The sequence below is a fragment of the Cavia porcellus genome, unplaced genomic scaffold (assembly GCF_034190915.1).
Source record: "Cavia porcellus strain 051 isolate PalLab524CR breed Dunkin Hartley unplaced genomic scaffold, mCavPor4.1 scaffold_10, whole genome shotgun sequence".
NCBI classification, from domain to species: Eukaryota; Metazoa; Chordata; class Mammalia; order Rodentia; family Caviidae; genus Cavia; species Cavia porcellus.
The window spans coordinates 26,951,657-26,966,321 of NW_026947493.1; the positions used below are offsets into that span (position 1 = coordinate 26,951,657).

Here is a 14,665-nt window from a genome sequence, read left to right on the forward strand (position 1 = left end):
ATTGTTCAAAATAAATGAATACTGTAAGACTACTGTTAAGAGTTTCTCCTGATCCCATGTGTGCTGTGGGTCAGGCACTTTGCTAAGCTCCTAACCACATTATTCTGTTTAATCTTCATTGAGATTGTGTGAGGCAATCTTACAAAGTATGGGTTTTTAGAATACACAGTCACACTGTGGTAAAGTCTACAGCCTTTGGAATCGGGTCTGTTTGGGGTCACATCTCAGCTCTTTCTAACTGGCCTTGGAGGACTAAGGCTTCAGTTTCCCTATGTGGAAAAAGGAGCAACAATGACACAAAATTTCATAAAGCTTTTGCCAAGGGAAAGGGAAATAATGCCATAAAATGTTTAGCACAGTGCCTGAAAGTTGAGTTTTAATAATTCTTGATATACGAATGTTTTATTCTATATAGTAGCTGAATTTGATGGTACAGCAAAATCTATGACATTACTTTGTACAGTAGTTTTGACAGCAAACCAGGAGGGTCATTCAATTATTCAACAGTTCTGTGATGAGCACTTATTAGAGGGCTGGATCTTGGGAATGTGGTGGAGGAGAGACAGGGTCCCAAGACCAGGCAGACTGAGTGCTGGCATATGGAGATACTTACTTGGCCAGAAAAGGTCAAGGTGCCTTGAAAAGCAAACAATAAAATGAGAGGAGCCCCGTCAGCCTAGAAGGCAGGAAAAGCTACACCAATTGGTTGCATCCAGGATGTTTTTAGGTTTGACCCTTGGGTGCCTTTCAAAACAGATTCACGTAGAATAATAAACACCACCAAGGGCTTGTTCAGAAGGTCTGTGAACTGCCTGTTAGAGGGAGCTCTGGCTTCCTCTCTATTGCTTGTGTTCTATGAAGAAGGATCTGTGTTTGTGTTGAGTGGACAAGGTCAAGGCACCCTGGGCTATGCTGCTAGGAGAGGTGGACTTTAGGGTGAGGCAGAGGGGAATGGGGAGGAGAGGGAGGGGGGAGGAGGAGGCTGCTTGTTCTTGGGACTTTGCAGTGGCCTATGTGGCTGTGGAGGCTTTGTTGATTTTTGCAGTGTCCACCAGCAGCCCTCTTTACCTTGGCTACACAATGAACAAGGTGAGTCCCAGGATACAATGCCATTGGGTAGATCTATCTACACAGCTCAATCGTGGCAGAAGAGTATTCCTGCCAGTCTGGAGTCCAGCACCCCAGCAAGCAAGGTGGGGAAGAGACCCTTATGTCCATTAGCAGATGAATAGATAAGGAAAAGGTGGTAGTTACATGCAGTGGAGTACTCTGTCACAAAGAAAGATAAACTTGAGTCATTTGTAGGAAAGGAGGTGCATCTTGAGACTATAATTTTAAGTGAAATAAATCAGACACACAAGTTTAAATAAAATGTGGTTTCACTTATGAGAAATAAAATAGAAATACAATAAAGAGCAAACTAAAAGATCGATAATAGGAAGTAGGGAGATAAATGTTTCTCAAATGGGAAGGAGAACAAGAAAAGGAGGGAAGGGGAAAAAGGAGAGGGAAAGGAAATGTAAAGGGAATCAAGGTGTGTTATGCACGTGTACCAACTATGCACAAGGAATGTAGTAAACACTAGGTACTGCAAACACACACTAATAAGAAGCAAAAATAAAAACAGTTTCTAAGTGACTTGGTTAGCTGGCACAGGAAATGGCATCATTTCCAAATAACTGGTTATTGATTTTGACACATCCATCAGTAACTATAGAGATAAGTAATAAGTCCAAGATCATAGATCATAAGTGAGGCAACTGTTGAAACAAGTTTAGATGTATTAGAAATAACAGAGGAGAAAAAATCACACTAGAGTGAATGAAGAACAAATCTGGAAATTTGGGGAAGTTTTTGAAAATAGGTTTATTTATTTATTTATGTGTCACTTGCAAAATATTTTGGGGATGCCAATGAACCAGACAGATGAGCATGCTAAGATCTAGGTAATTAGTCACCAGGCTTGTATACCTGACACAAACATCTGGGCATTTTGACACGACACATCTGGGAAATGCAGCTATCCACCATTACGGAGATGCCTCACGTAGAGGAAGTGCTGTGTGCCATGGGCATGCTGACCTGATGCAGGAGCAGCCAGATCTGAGATGCACCTCTCAAGTGGACTTCGGGGTTTTCTGTCTCTTCACTAAAACCACAGCTCACAGCTGATGCATACATCCAGGAGTCCTATGTCTGCACGACATCACATACACAGACACACACTTTTCGAAAACAGACGACATGACTACCCCTTTCTGCCATATAGTGGCAGACAGTGTATGGATACTGCAAATATGGAATCCAAAGTAATTTCTTAACTTATCTAAAAAAATTTAAGCATCCCCCTGCTCTAACTTGATTATGAAAATGGTCATGTTGGATGGGAAACTATTTTAAATAATTTAGAGTGAGAAATTTTGGCTGAGAAGATGTCTTAGTTACTTTTTACTCATTGCTGAGACAAAATATCTGATGACCAAAGTTGGGAAAGGAAAGGTGTATTTCTTACAGTTTTTGGAGGTTTCAGTCCATACTCAGTTGGCACCAAGGCAGGGTGGCATGGCAGAGTTGCAATTGATGGCGGCTGCAAACAGCAAAGCCAAAACCAGCAAGAGAGTAAGACATACCTTCTTCCTGCCATTACATCACATCCTGGCTCCACCCCTATGTGGGTGTAGCACCGACACCAACAATCCAAGCACTAGACAATGAACCAATCACAAATGCACAATGCAAATGCATGAGGCCTGGGGGCCCACAGACCAAAACCATGACAGAAGTGCCCCCCCCCCAGGTCCTCAGGGATGTCATCTTCTCAGCCAGGTAAGGTTTTCTTCAAGCTCTGCTCTGTGTGTTTAATCATCACCCTTGCCAGAGACAGAGGGAAAAACCGCACATCTTCTGTGCCCAGAATTATGTGATATTAGAGTGCGGAGGAGTTGCTGAGATCATTCCACAGTGTCAGGCGTCCTAGGGGACATTTCCACATGCATAAAGCCAACTTGTCCATGCGTCTGAATTTCTCTGGGTCTCGGTGGTCACATCTGTAACATGGATTAGGTGTGCATCCCTCATAGCATTGCTGGGAGGATTGTAATTAAATGGCAACACTGAACATGGGGACTAGAATATTTTAATTGCTGAATAAGTGGCTGTGATGGTGATGACATCTCAATCTGGTCATCGTCAGTGATATTTGACTTAAATTCACCTGAAATGATGTTTTTTTTTTTTAATCTATACCCTGACATTCTTTTGAAAATAAAATCACTATGTTGAGATTAAATAAATGTGGCCAAACTGTGTAAACTCAGTTTAAAGTGTTTGTCTTAGTTACTTTTTACTCATCGCTGAGACAAAATACCTGAAGCCCAAAGTTGGGAAAGGAAAGGTTTATTTCTTACAGTTTTTGGAGGTTTCAGTCCACACTCAGTTGGCTCCACGACAGGCGGGCATGGCTGGACTGCCTTTCATGGCGGCTGCAAACAGCAAACAGGAACTGGCAAACAGCAAGACACACCTTCTTCCTGCCATTACATCACATCCTGGCTCCACCCCTTTGTGGGTGGAGCACTGACACCATCAATCCAAGCACTAGACAATGAACGAATAACAAACACACAATTCAAACTCATGAGGCCTGGGGGACACAGACATAAACTATGACAGTGTTGTTCTTTGTAGACATCTTTGTGTGCAAGTGGCAGGGGGCGGGGGGTTTGTGAGAATATTTTATCATGTTGCAATATATGATTGCACAAGAACTTGGGGTAACTGAGTAAACACATTGGACCCCTGGAATGTTCTGTCCGGGAAGGTGAGTCATTAGTGTGATGAATGAATGTTTGGATCACACTGTTCTGTTCTGGAAAGGCTGTCTTAACCTCTCGGGTCCCTAGTGCCCAGCCAAATGTCTACGGTTAGTAATGTCTCCTCTGTATCCACTGAATATAAGAAAAAGGAACAAGACTTAACATTTGGCAGAAACACTCAGGCCTCAAAAATCTGCACTTTTTCTAAATTATCTCAGTGATACAAGAAACTCAGAACTCCTGCTGTAAAAAGAATTTAATGCTGGGATATAAGAATGAAAAGTTTAAATATATGTCTATATATAATCTGCCCTACATTTTAAGCCACTAGATTTGGAAAATTTGCCATGATCTTAGAATAGGCATGTTCTACTCTGTTTGACCTTTGGCAGTTGTGAGGAGTCTTCTGTTTGGGGGGTGGTTATGAGTATATCTCACACTTGCCTCCCACTAACTTTTTTTATTTTTTTCAAATGAGCAAGTGGCATTAGCATACAGGTTCACGAAAAGAGCTGCTATTTTTCAAGCCTTCCTTATGCCTTCCTGGATTTGAAGACCCATTATTCTGTCATCTATCACCCCATCTGTCAGGCTGCAACAGATGGTTAAAATAAAGAACTTCTAAAATACCAAGGAGGAAATTATCCTGTGCTTTACCATCCACAGTTTAAATTCAGTCTGACTGCAAAATATTCCTTCGCCACTTCCCCACTCATCATGAGAAATGAAAGTGAGGGAAAATATTGTATCTGAATTACAAATTAGGAGCTATTCCTCAGCAAGATGACTACTGGCTTCCTAGAGGCTTTCTCTGTTGGAAGAGAGGCAGAAAACAGGCTTGAGCTTGAGTCTTAGCTAGGTTCCTGCTTAGCTGCACAACCTTTGGCAGTTTATTTGACCTCATACTTGGCTTTTATTTCCTCAGTGGAAGAGTAGAGAATTCACAGCTTGTCTTAGAGGGTTATTGCAAGAATTAAAAAGGATTGCATAATGTTGTGGGGAAAACACCATGCACCATGCTGCATTTGAAAGCTGATGGGTATTATTATTATTTCCACCATCAGGTCTCCCCTTCTGTTCTTGTCGCTTGCTTCCTATAGGTTTGTTCCCAAAGATTCTGTGTCTCTTGCAGGTGGGGTTTAAGCAGATACCTAGGGACAGATGGTAGGCAGACTTGGAGAAAAGGGGAAGGCGTGGATGAAGCTGGGTGTGTGTATCTGTTTCTCCACTCTGTGTGGTGTGCCCGTAGTGTAACCCACTGTACGTTGTGGTAATGGGGTTTGGTGTGTGTGTGTAGAGATAGACACAGACAACTCTGTCACTACAGTGACGCTGTGCTCCTGGGGGTGAGAATATCAGGGGTTTTGCTCAAACCTTCCCAGCAAGTGTTCATGGCTTATCAGATTCCATTTTAACTTGAATGAAACAAATATTTGTGTTTTCCACTTTGCCTTGACACAAATATTAACTGAATCACAACTTACACATCATGTTTTGTTTAGGTGATTCTACTTATTTTTGCTGGTTCTCTTGTATTTCTAAGGTTTAACTGTTAGAGTTTCATAGCTTTTCTCCTAGTGGGAAGCTTGGGAGCATGGCTCCCTTCTTCCTCCAGTGTTACTATTTGCTAAGTGTGAACTGCGTGACAGGACATGATGGCCAAAGCCTGAATGTTTTAAGAAGCAACCTCTGTCCTGGGGAGGGGTGCTCAACTTCAAGTACCACTGTGCTTCTAGGCATCTTGTCTCAAACAGGTTCTGACTTGGTGAATGTGGAGTTAAGTCTCAGGGTACATTTCTAAGTTTCTAACAGGCGTCCGGGTGGCCCCTGTACTCTTGGTCCACGCACATAGTTTGAGAAGTGAGTCTTAGCCTATGAAGAACCTCCTAGGCTCTAGCATCCACTGCTGCCCTTGGCTCTGCTGTCAAAACCTTTCCCTGTGCCACTCTGCACGCATTACCATTCTGTCTCATCTTCATGTACATAGGTCTCACTTTGGCTCTTTGATTTCTGGATAATCATTCCCGCTTCTTCTCTTGTACCATTTATTAACAGCTAACTTCATTCAGTTCTCACTGATAGGGTAGGTGCTACTATTATTGTAAATTAACAGGAAGACGCAGAGGCATAGAGAGGTTAAGTAAGTGGTTCAGGATCACTGTACACTATGGTAGCACCAGGATGCATGTGGTAAAAAAAAAATAGAATGAATGTTCAAATAGGAATAAAAATTTTATTACAGCAAAAAATAATTCCCCACATGATACCCTCCTCACTTCAAACACACTTATTCCCTCATTCTTGTCACTTTTTGGGGGGTTCTGAAAGTCATCTTTTATCCACATCTTTTTCTGGCTGCCTTGCTGTCCTGAATCAATGTGAAGTGTTTGTTGTGACTTTTGTCCAATAAAAACATTGTGACATGTCCTCATCCACTTTACTCACCACTCCAGGCTCTTGCCGGAGTCAAAATAACCCCGAGAAGTAAACTTCATGAATATAGTCTGATTCCAGAGTCCTGCTCCATAATAATGAAAGATCTAAGATTATGCCTTACTGGAGCTGTGATCCACATATTTTTATAATTCCTGCACTACTTATTGAAATGTTGTATTTAATCAATATGAGCAGATAGAGTAAAATCTTTTATAAAAATAGAAAAGAAAAACATGCTATTTTTTCCTTTTCTCTAATGTTCTGCTAATGAAACCTGTGAAACTGAATATCTGGGGATTAGACCTAACATTATCAGACAAAAGTCCAATAATATGTAGTTTCCCAAACTGCACATTATTAGAACCTTGTCATGAGTAGTTACGCTCTGAGACCATTGCTTGACCTATAATTTATTAAAATCTGTTATAATGAGATCTCATAATATGCTATATTAAGTCCTATTGATGAGAGGAAGAAATTAGCTACTAAAAAAATGAAGGCATAAAATACTCTTAGTCAGAAAGAGGACCCTGATTCCATACAAATTTGTAAAACTTAGCTGGAGATGTAATAATCTTCTGTAGTTTGCAGAGCTACCCTGTTAAGTGCTGTTCATACTATTCCATTTTGAAGTGTTTTTCACGGTTACTAAAATGACACCAAAGGGAAAGTGTTTTTCAGAGCCCTTGGTTTGGAAGTAAGTGTGCAACAGCTCCATCCCAGATTTCGGAATCACTGTCACCAGTTTATGCACAATGACCTGCAGTATCAAACCAGTGGGAAAGCTCTGGGGAACTGGTGTGCACATAGAGACCGTGAAGTTCAAATTACAGCACCCGTTTAGAGTCACGGTGCTTACCTTAAGTGAAATGAGGCCCATACTTGCAGTGCCAAAGGCCCTTTAGCATGTGCCAGAAGTGGGGAGAGCATTTACACACGAGGAGAGAACATGGGTTCTAATATCATTTTGTAATATGAAAGTCAAGACTCAAAATGACCTTTAATATATCTTTCTATGGTAGGGGTCCTTGCCTTGTGTATGCAAGACACTGATGGCTTTTGCTTAAGACTCCCCTGAGAGACAGGTCTCTGAACCCTGGAATTATTTCAGGGAAATGTGCTCAGCTGGGAATCCCAAGGAAGCTGAGAGGAGCATGTACTTCATGATCCTGTGAGTTACAGAAAATTTGGTTTCTTTTTCTTCCATGCTCTGTTAATATTTTTGCATTTTTATAGGTACATGTCTTTGTGTAATCACGTATGGAATGTACAAGCAATGCAGTCCACTATGGTACTGGTACAGAATGGCCACTCTCTGGTTCTATTTTACCAACAACTCACACCTCCTTTTGTCTTCCCAAAGGTTTTGAAGTAACGGTTCTTCACCTTGTGCTCCCTGGAAGCAGCTGATGAAATGTCAGCTTGGAATAGAGATTAGTGGAGTCTTTTACTGGAGGTGAGCTGCTATAATTCTGAAGTCATTTTTGGTTTCTTTATATTGACTTGACTTTAGCCAAAATAAGATGGCACACCTTTTCAGCCTCAGTTTACCTTTTGTCTAAAAAGGTATAAATCTATTCCCTGAAACAGTTGTGAAGATTGAGAAGTAACATGAGATATTTATCACATGCCAGACATACCATAAGTACTCAGTAAATGTTAATGGTCATATTGTTATTAATAGGTATACTAAGGACAGGGAGAAGTGTTTTAACTAGACTTACTTATCAAAATTGAATTCCAAGGCAGATCACTGGTGGCAGAAGTAAACTTTTTCTGGAAGGAAGACGTGTAGGAGACCTTGTGTTGCCTGGCTTTGGTTAATGTTTCTGATCACCGGGTTCTGAAACTTACACAGTCGGTTCACCCCATAAGCCCTGCCCGACTCTGGAGTTTTGTAACTACTAGCAAAGACCATTATTAAAATATCTTGTGAACTGCATTTCTTAGTTGCCCCAGTGCACTTAATTCTATGCATTTTGACAAAGACATTGGTCATTCTCACAGGTACTATTGTGTTTGTTAAATTGCCTGTATTTTGTCAGTGTACAAATATTTTTTTGCAAGGCAAGTGGGGCTGTCTCAAAACTGCAGGTTTTGTTCTAAAAAGGCTTTGATGAACTTTGTTCATTAAAAGGTAATGAGATAGCTTTCCCTTTCTAATGTCCATCAACTTTTTTGTTTTTTTCAATAGGAAATGGCTGTAAGGATTAATTTTACCATAGCCATTGGAGAGGTTCTAGCTCTTTTGGGTCAAATAATAGCTATTTATAAGCATGAGGAAGCAGACCTTTCAAATGAAAATTCATAATTCATTTTTAATACTTTTAAAAATGGAACAATCATTTCTCCCAGTGCTTGAAACTCAAACTAAGAAGAAACACCTCAGTATAGTCTTCCTTAAAATGATAGACAATAGAAATTTTGGAAATTTTTCCTTTTTTCTAGTTATATGTGCATAATCAACTTCCAAAACAATTTGAAATTACCTAGGCACTTTAAATGAGAGCTAGGAAAGTAAACCAGATAATTTAGGACAATAAATATTTCTGAAGAAAGCAATCATTGTATCTTTGATTATTCATTTTCCATCAAGTATCAAGTGTGTTTTAAACATCAGAGATGTAGGAGTGTGCAAAAGCAGACAAAAATATACTAATCAATAAATGTACACCACATCAACAGAGCTAAAGAAAAAATCACATGATCATCTCAAAAGACGCAGAAAAAGCTTTTGATAAAGTCCAATGCTTGCTCATGATAAAAACCCTACAGAAACTTGGAATAAATGGTGTCTACCTCAATATGGTAAAAGTCATCTGTGACAAACCAACAGCCAGCATTATACTAAGTGGAAAAAAACTGAAAGCTTTCATTCTAAAATCAGGAACAAGACAAGGATGTCCGCTATCACCGTTTCTATTCAATATAGTTCTGGATACTTTAGCCAGAGCAATTAGATAAGAGAGAAATAAAAGAAGTAAAGATAGGAAAGGAAGAAGTTATATTATCACTATTTGCAGATGACATTATACTCTACATAGAAGACCCCAAAAACTCCATCAAAAGACTACTAAGAGTTAATAAGCAAATTCAGCAATGTAGCTGGATATGAACTCAGCACTCAAAACTCAGTAGCATTCCTGTACACAAACTCATTGAGAGAGAAATTATGGAAATCATGTCTTTCACAATAGCATCCAAAAAAAATGAAATACTTAGGAATTAACCTAACAAACAATGTAAAAAGCATATGTTGAAAACTATAGTATTAAAAAAAAAGAGATTGCATAGGATATCAGAAGTTGGAAAAATATCCCTTGCTTTTGATTAGGAAGAACCAACATTGTGAAAATGGCCATAATCCCAAAACTATTATACAGATTTAGTGCAATCCTGAACAAAATGCCATTAACATACCTTACAGATCAAGAGAAAACATTCCTAAAATTCATTTGGAAACAGAAGAAACCTAGAATAGCAAAGCCAATCCTGGACAACAAAATCAAGCAACTCACAATCCCTAGCTTGAAATTATACTACAAAGCTATAGTGATAAAATTAGCATGGTACTGGCCAAAAAAAAAAAGAGAGAGACCCACTCCCAAAGTCAATGGAACAGAATAGAAGATGCAAAAACACCCACAAATGCACCTAGTCACCTTATATTTGACAAAGGGGCTAAACATGTTCACTGGAAGAAAGATAGTCTTTTTAATAAATGCTGCTGGAAAAACTGACTTTCCATATGCCGAAGACTAAAACTAGACCCATATCTATCACCATGTACTAAACCGCAGTCAAATAGATCAAAGATCTAAATATTAAAACAGAAACACTAACTATATACTGGAAGGTAAGGTAGGCAGAAATCTTGAAGATATACAGGTAGACAGAGAGCTCATGAACAAAACACAAACTGCATGGGAAGTACTTCAAAGAACAATAACTGGGATCTCATCTTATTAAAATGTTTTCATACTTCAAAAGAAATCGCCAGCAAAGTGAAAAGAAAACTCACAGAATGGAAAAACTTTAGCCAGTCATCCTTTAGACAAAGGACTTATATCTAGAACATATAAAGAATTGAAAGACATCAGGCCTCCCAAATTGAAAGACCCACTCCCAAAATGGGCATCTGAGATGAACATGCACTTCTCAGATGCAGTATACAAATGGCAAATAAATACATAAAGAAATGTCCACCATCACTGGTCATTTGAGAAATGCAAATTAAAACAGCATTGAGATTTCATCTCACTCTAGAAAGAATGGCTGCAATTCAATAAATCAAACAATAACAAATTATGGTGGGGCTGTGGGGAAAAAAGAATTCTCTACCGTTGGTGGGAATGTAAACTGGTGTTGGCCACTGTGGAAATCAGCATGGAGATTGCTCAAAAAACTATGATTGGAAATCTCATTCAATCCAGCTATTCTGCTTTTGGGCATTTTCCCAGAAAAATTGAAAATGTCATACCACAGGGATATTTGTGCTTATAGCAGCACAATTTGTAATAGCTAAATCTTGGAAATAACCAAAATGTACATCAACTACAGAATGGATAAAAAAGATGTGATATTTTAATATAATGGAATATTACTCAGCTGTAAAAAGGATAATCTGAGGCTATTTATAAGCAAATGGAAGCAATTTGAAACTATACTTGCAAGTGAAATAAATCAAACTCACATTTATAAATGTCATGTTGTCTCCCTAGTGTAAAAATAATAATAAAAAACTGAAAGTCATAAAATCCAAAATGTACAATAAAAATTGCAATAATGAAAGGGAAAGAAAGTGCTCAAAAAGAAAGAACAACTGAGATAGGGCAAAGGTGAAAAGGAAGAAAGGAAAAGATTATAATACGTAGGTGTACACATATAACTGTATGCATATATATGTACGCAAAGTAGATAACTATACTACCAATCTCTATTAGTTCATAAAAAAGAACAATTTGTGTTGTCATTGATTATTGGATCTTTTTTTTTTTTTTTTGTCTTTTTTGAGACACAGTCTCACTGTGTAGTTCAGGCTGGCCTTGAGCTCACTTTGTAGCCTAGGCTGGTTTCGAATTCTCAATGATCCTCTTGCCTCAGCTTCTGGAGTGCTGGGATTATAGATATGAGCCACTACAGCCGGCAATTGTTGGATCATTTTTAATATCTATATCTCGTAACCTGAACAACTGCTTGTGAGATAACAATATGTAATACATTAGTCTTAATTTCTCACTACTTTTGAAATTCTGTATTATTTCCATCTTTTTTTAATCGGTTTTGCTTTTTTAAATAAACAAAAAATATTCCTGATTTCCTAGAAAGGATTTTTTGTGGCAAAGATGGATAATGATTAGAATCAAGAATTGGTGCATTTGTTGTTTTGGATACTGGTAAATGTCTGGAGAGAACATGCAGCAAGAAGGATGCTACGTGGACTATGTTGAGGATGTGGGTGCTGAAAATCTAAGAGGGGTGGCCAGGGAAATCTTGTTAAGAAGGAGATTTAGAATAAAGGCCTGAAGATATGGAGACTCCTCCCCATGGCAGTATCTGGGCAGAGCCTTCGGGACAGAGAGGAGAGCAGGCAAGAGGACTTAGAGGAAGGAGCAAGGGCATCATGGACCTAGAAAAATGAAAGTCTGAATTTATTTGCCTTAGATACTTAAACTGTTATACTTTGCCTTTGCAAACCCCACCAGCTGAGTATGTGGGCATGGTGTATCTGCTTTGCTCAGCTCCCAAGAGCTAGGTGTGCAGCTGCAGAAGGTCTTAGAGAGTTACGCCATTGAAATTCAGCTCCAGCAGCCCTGTATGACTTATACTGTTTTATCATGACTAATCTTAGTTAAATCTGGTTTGTTTGATTGCTGTTTGGTATTGACAGATTTTATTCAAAACTGATATGATTAATAGTATCAAGTCTGAGAGTATAGACAACTACACTGAAGATGACAAGACTTACTACAATACACATTCTGGTTTGATAACTGCCTGCTTTTGAAGTTCTATACTATATACAAAGTTGTGTTTTTATTAATACTGTTATGTACTGCTATATTCAATTATAGTATGTCTGATGATACAGCCAATTCTATTGAAGATAACAAGAGACAACACAGGAACCATGGTAGAACTCTTTGTACAATGGTCTTATATGTTTTTTTTGTTTCATGTGTTTATAGGAATATGTTTTGTTCTGTCTTGCTTTATTTCTCCCTCTAATACAGAAAAGACAGAAATACATGTTAAGACTCATGCATATGTAGAATCTATAAACAGTATATGACAACTGATCTTATGACACATGATGAAATGAACAGATACTTTGAAGAAAAACAGACACTAAAGTACCCAGTGCTGATTCTGGAGTGTCATAATGTGAAACCCAGCAATAGTATTATTCTTTGTTCAGAGTGATATTAGCCTGCTTGGGTTTGCTCAATCTCAACATAATTGAAGATATGGATAACTGCATATATATTTAAGTATATAGGATTGATGACCATATTTCTAAGTTTTTGATGGATAGTTGAACAGAACTGTTTGCAGTCTCACTGTTTGAATTTCCACTTTACATGTTCCACTTTTGAATCTTGAACAACTATTTGTAAAACGACAATATGTAAACATCAACTAGTAATTTCTTAGTGTTTAATTTTTTTCTCTGAACATATGTATTATTTCTACTTATTTTCTGTTTTGTTTAGTCTTTCTTTAAATACAATTAAAAAAAAAAGAAATTCAGCTCCAGCTTCTTTGTACTTTTTCCAAATTATACACACAGGAAGAAATACCACTATATTTCTAGGTCTTCTCTTTGGATAGGAAGAATTAAGGGAAACCTTTTATTTATTCATTTCAAAATCTCTTAGGGTTTCCACAAGTTCCCCAAGTTCTCTTTGCGGACCCCTTTCCTGTTTTTCCCTCGGTGCAGGACGCCTGAAGCTCCGGCTTCTCCCCGCCTCTCAGGCTTCCTCTTCGCACATTCTCATCCACTCTCATGACCTCATCTGAATTTCAGATCCACACCGCGACTCTGCTACTATCCACACTTGGGTGTCCTGCGCTCTTCCAATTCCACTTGTCTGAAAATAGCTGTGTGTCTCTCTCTACACCTACTCCTTCATCTGCATGTATCAGCTTGGCAGAGGACAAAGCCTCACACTCCGTACTAAAATGCCAGTAGTCTTCTTAAGCTCTTCGTCCTGACTTCCTTCTTGCCTTCGTTTCAGGCGGAGTAAGCGATTAGCCCAGATTGGGCAGATGGGCTGCACTTCTGTTTCAGCCGTTCCCAGCTACATTGGACCTCAGTTGAAACGGGAATTAAAACACAGAGCTCATAGGATTTCTGGGAGCCCGAAGCAGTTTTGTGCCTGGTGTGTAGTAAGCACTCAAGAAAGAGCTGATGTAATCAGATCCCAGCAATTGCCTCCAAATTGGTCATATATCTGCCTCAGTATCAGCATACTTAATTGCTAATATAGCTTTTAAAATTAAGGGTTTGCCATACATTTCTCTTAAAAGTAACCACAGCATAGATAAGTGCTTTGAATTCATCCTGTCTTATGATTTTTTTTTGAGGAGGAGTCAGAGATCCTTTATGAAATAGGTATCTGTGTCCACATTAGCCCCATTTCGCCTTCCTCCACCTTGAAATACACTCCCACCAACATGCGCGTACCCTCCCTCACACCTGCACCATGCTCAGATACACTGCCACACACTCCCTTCTACTCTCTAATTCTGGTCTCTTCCTCGAGTTTAGTTCTACCCATAGACCACGCTTGCCATTATGTTTGTCCATAGAAGCCAACACTTATTCTTATGTGTGATCCACCTCCATGAATGTCCAAATTTCTCTGGCCAGAATCAGTTCAATCCCTTGTTCTTTCTTCTACAGCCATTTGCTTTCCTCTCTAAATGGCCCTTGAGAGAGTGACCCAGCTTCCTTAAAGTCAGGGTTTTCTCCATATCTCAGCACATAGGGCACTGTTTTGCATATAATGACTTACCAATTCACTTGTTTGTTGACTCCAATTAGGAATATCTCAGTGTTTAAAATCCAAATGTAAACATGCAGACAGCATTTGCCCAGCCACCTGCTGCTACCCCGGTTCACAGTTTACCTTCCGAATGAGTGTGAGGGCCATGTTTACACAGCCATCTGTCTTACACACAGTGGACCAGCCTGCATTTTTACTGCTGACCCGGGGATTAAATCCTGTCTCAGCTAGTCTGATGTGCTAAAAATGATGGCACTGGGGGACAGAGGCAACCTGGAAACGGGACATCGAGGGTCATAAGGTTCTCAGGCCTCTTTTGTTCTGCTCAGAACACTTACTAGGGATGGGAAGAAGATGTGAGAACATAGCCCGTGGAACACTAGCTTGGCGTAGTGTTAAGTAGAA

General features: G+C 39.2%; 1 protein-coding gene and 1 long non-coding RNA gene across 3 annotated transcripts in view; one reads left to right on the plus strand and one right to left on the minus strand.

Annotated features, from left to right (window-relative positions):
• LOC134477861 (uncharacterized) overlaps positions 1-14,665 on the plus strand; it is an 85,400-nt gene that overhangs the window by 69,369 nt on the left and 1,366 nt on the right. Inside the window, exon 3 of the long non-coding RNA XR_010050104.1 lies at positions 7,615-7,707. This is a non-coding gene — a long non-coding RNA (uncharacterized LOC134477861). The remainder of the gene's footprint in view (positions 1-7,614; positions 7,708-14,665) is intronic.
• The window catches only part of Synpr (synaptoporin), a 292,405-nt gene that overhangs the window by 14,566 nt on the left and 263,174 nt on the right, over positions 1-14,665 (minus strand). The gene's annotated exons all lie outside the window — the stretch shown is intronic.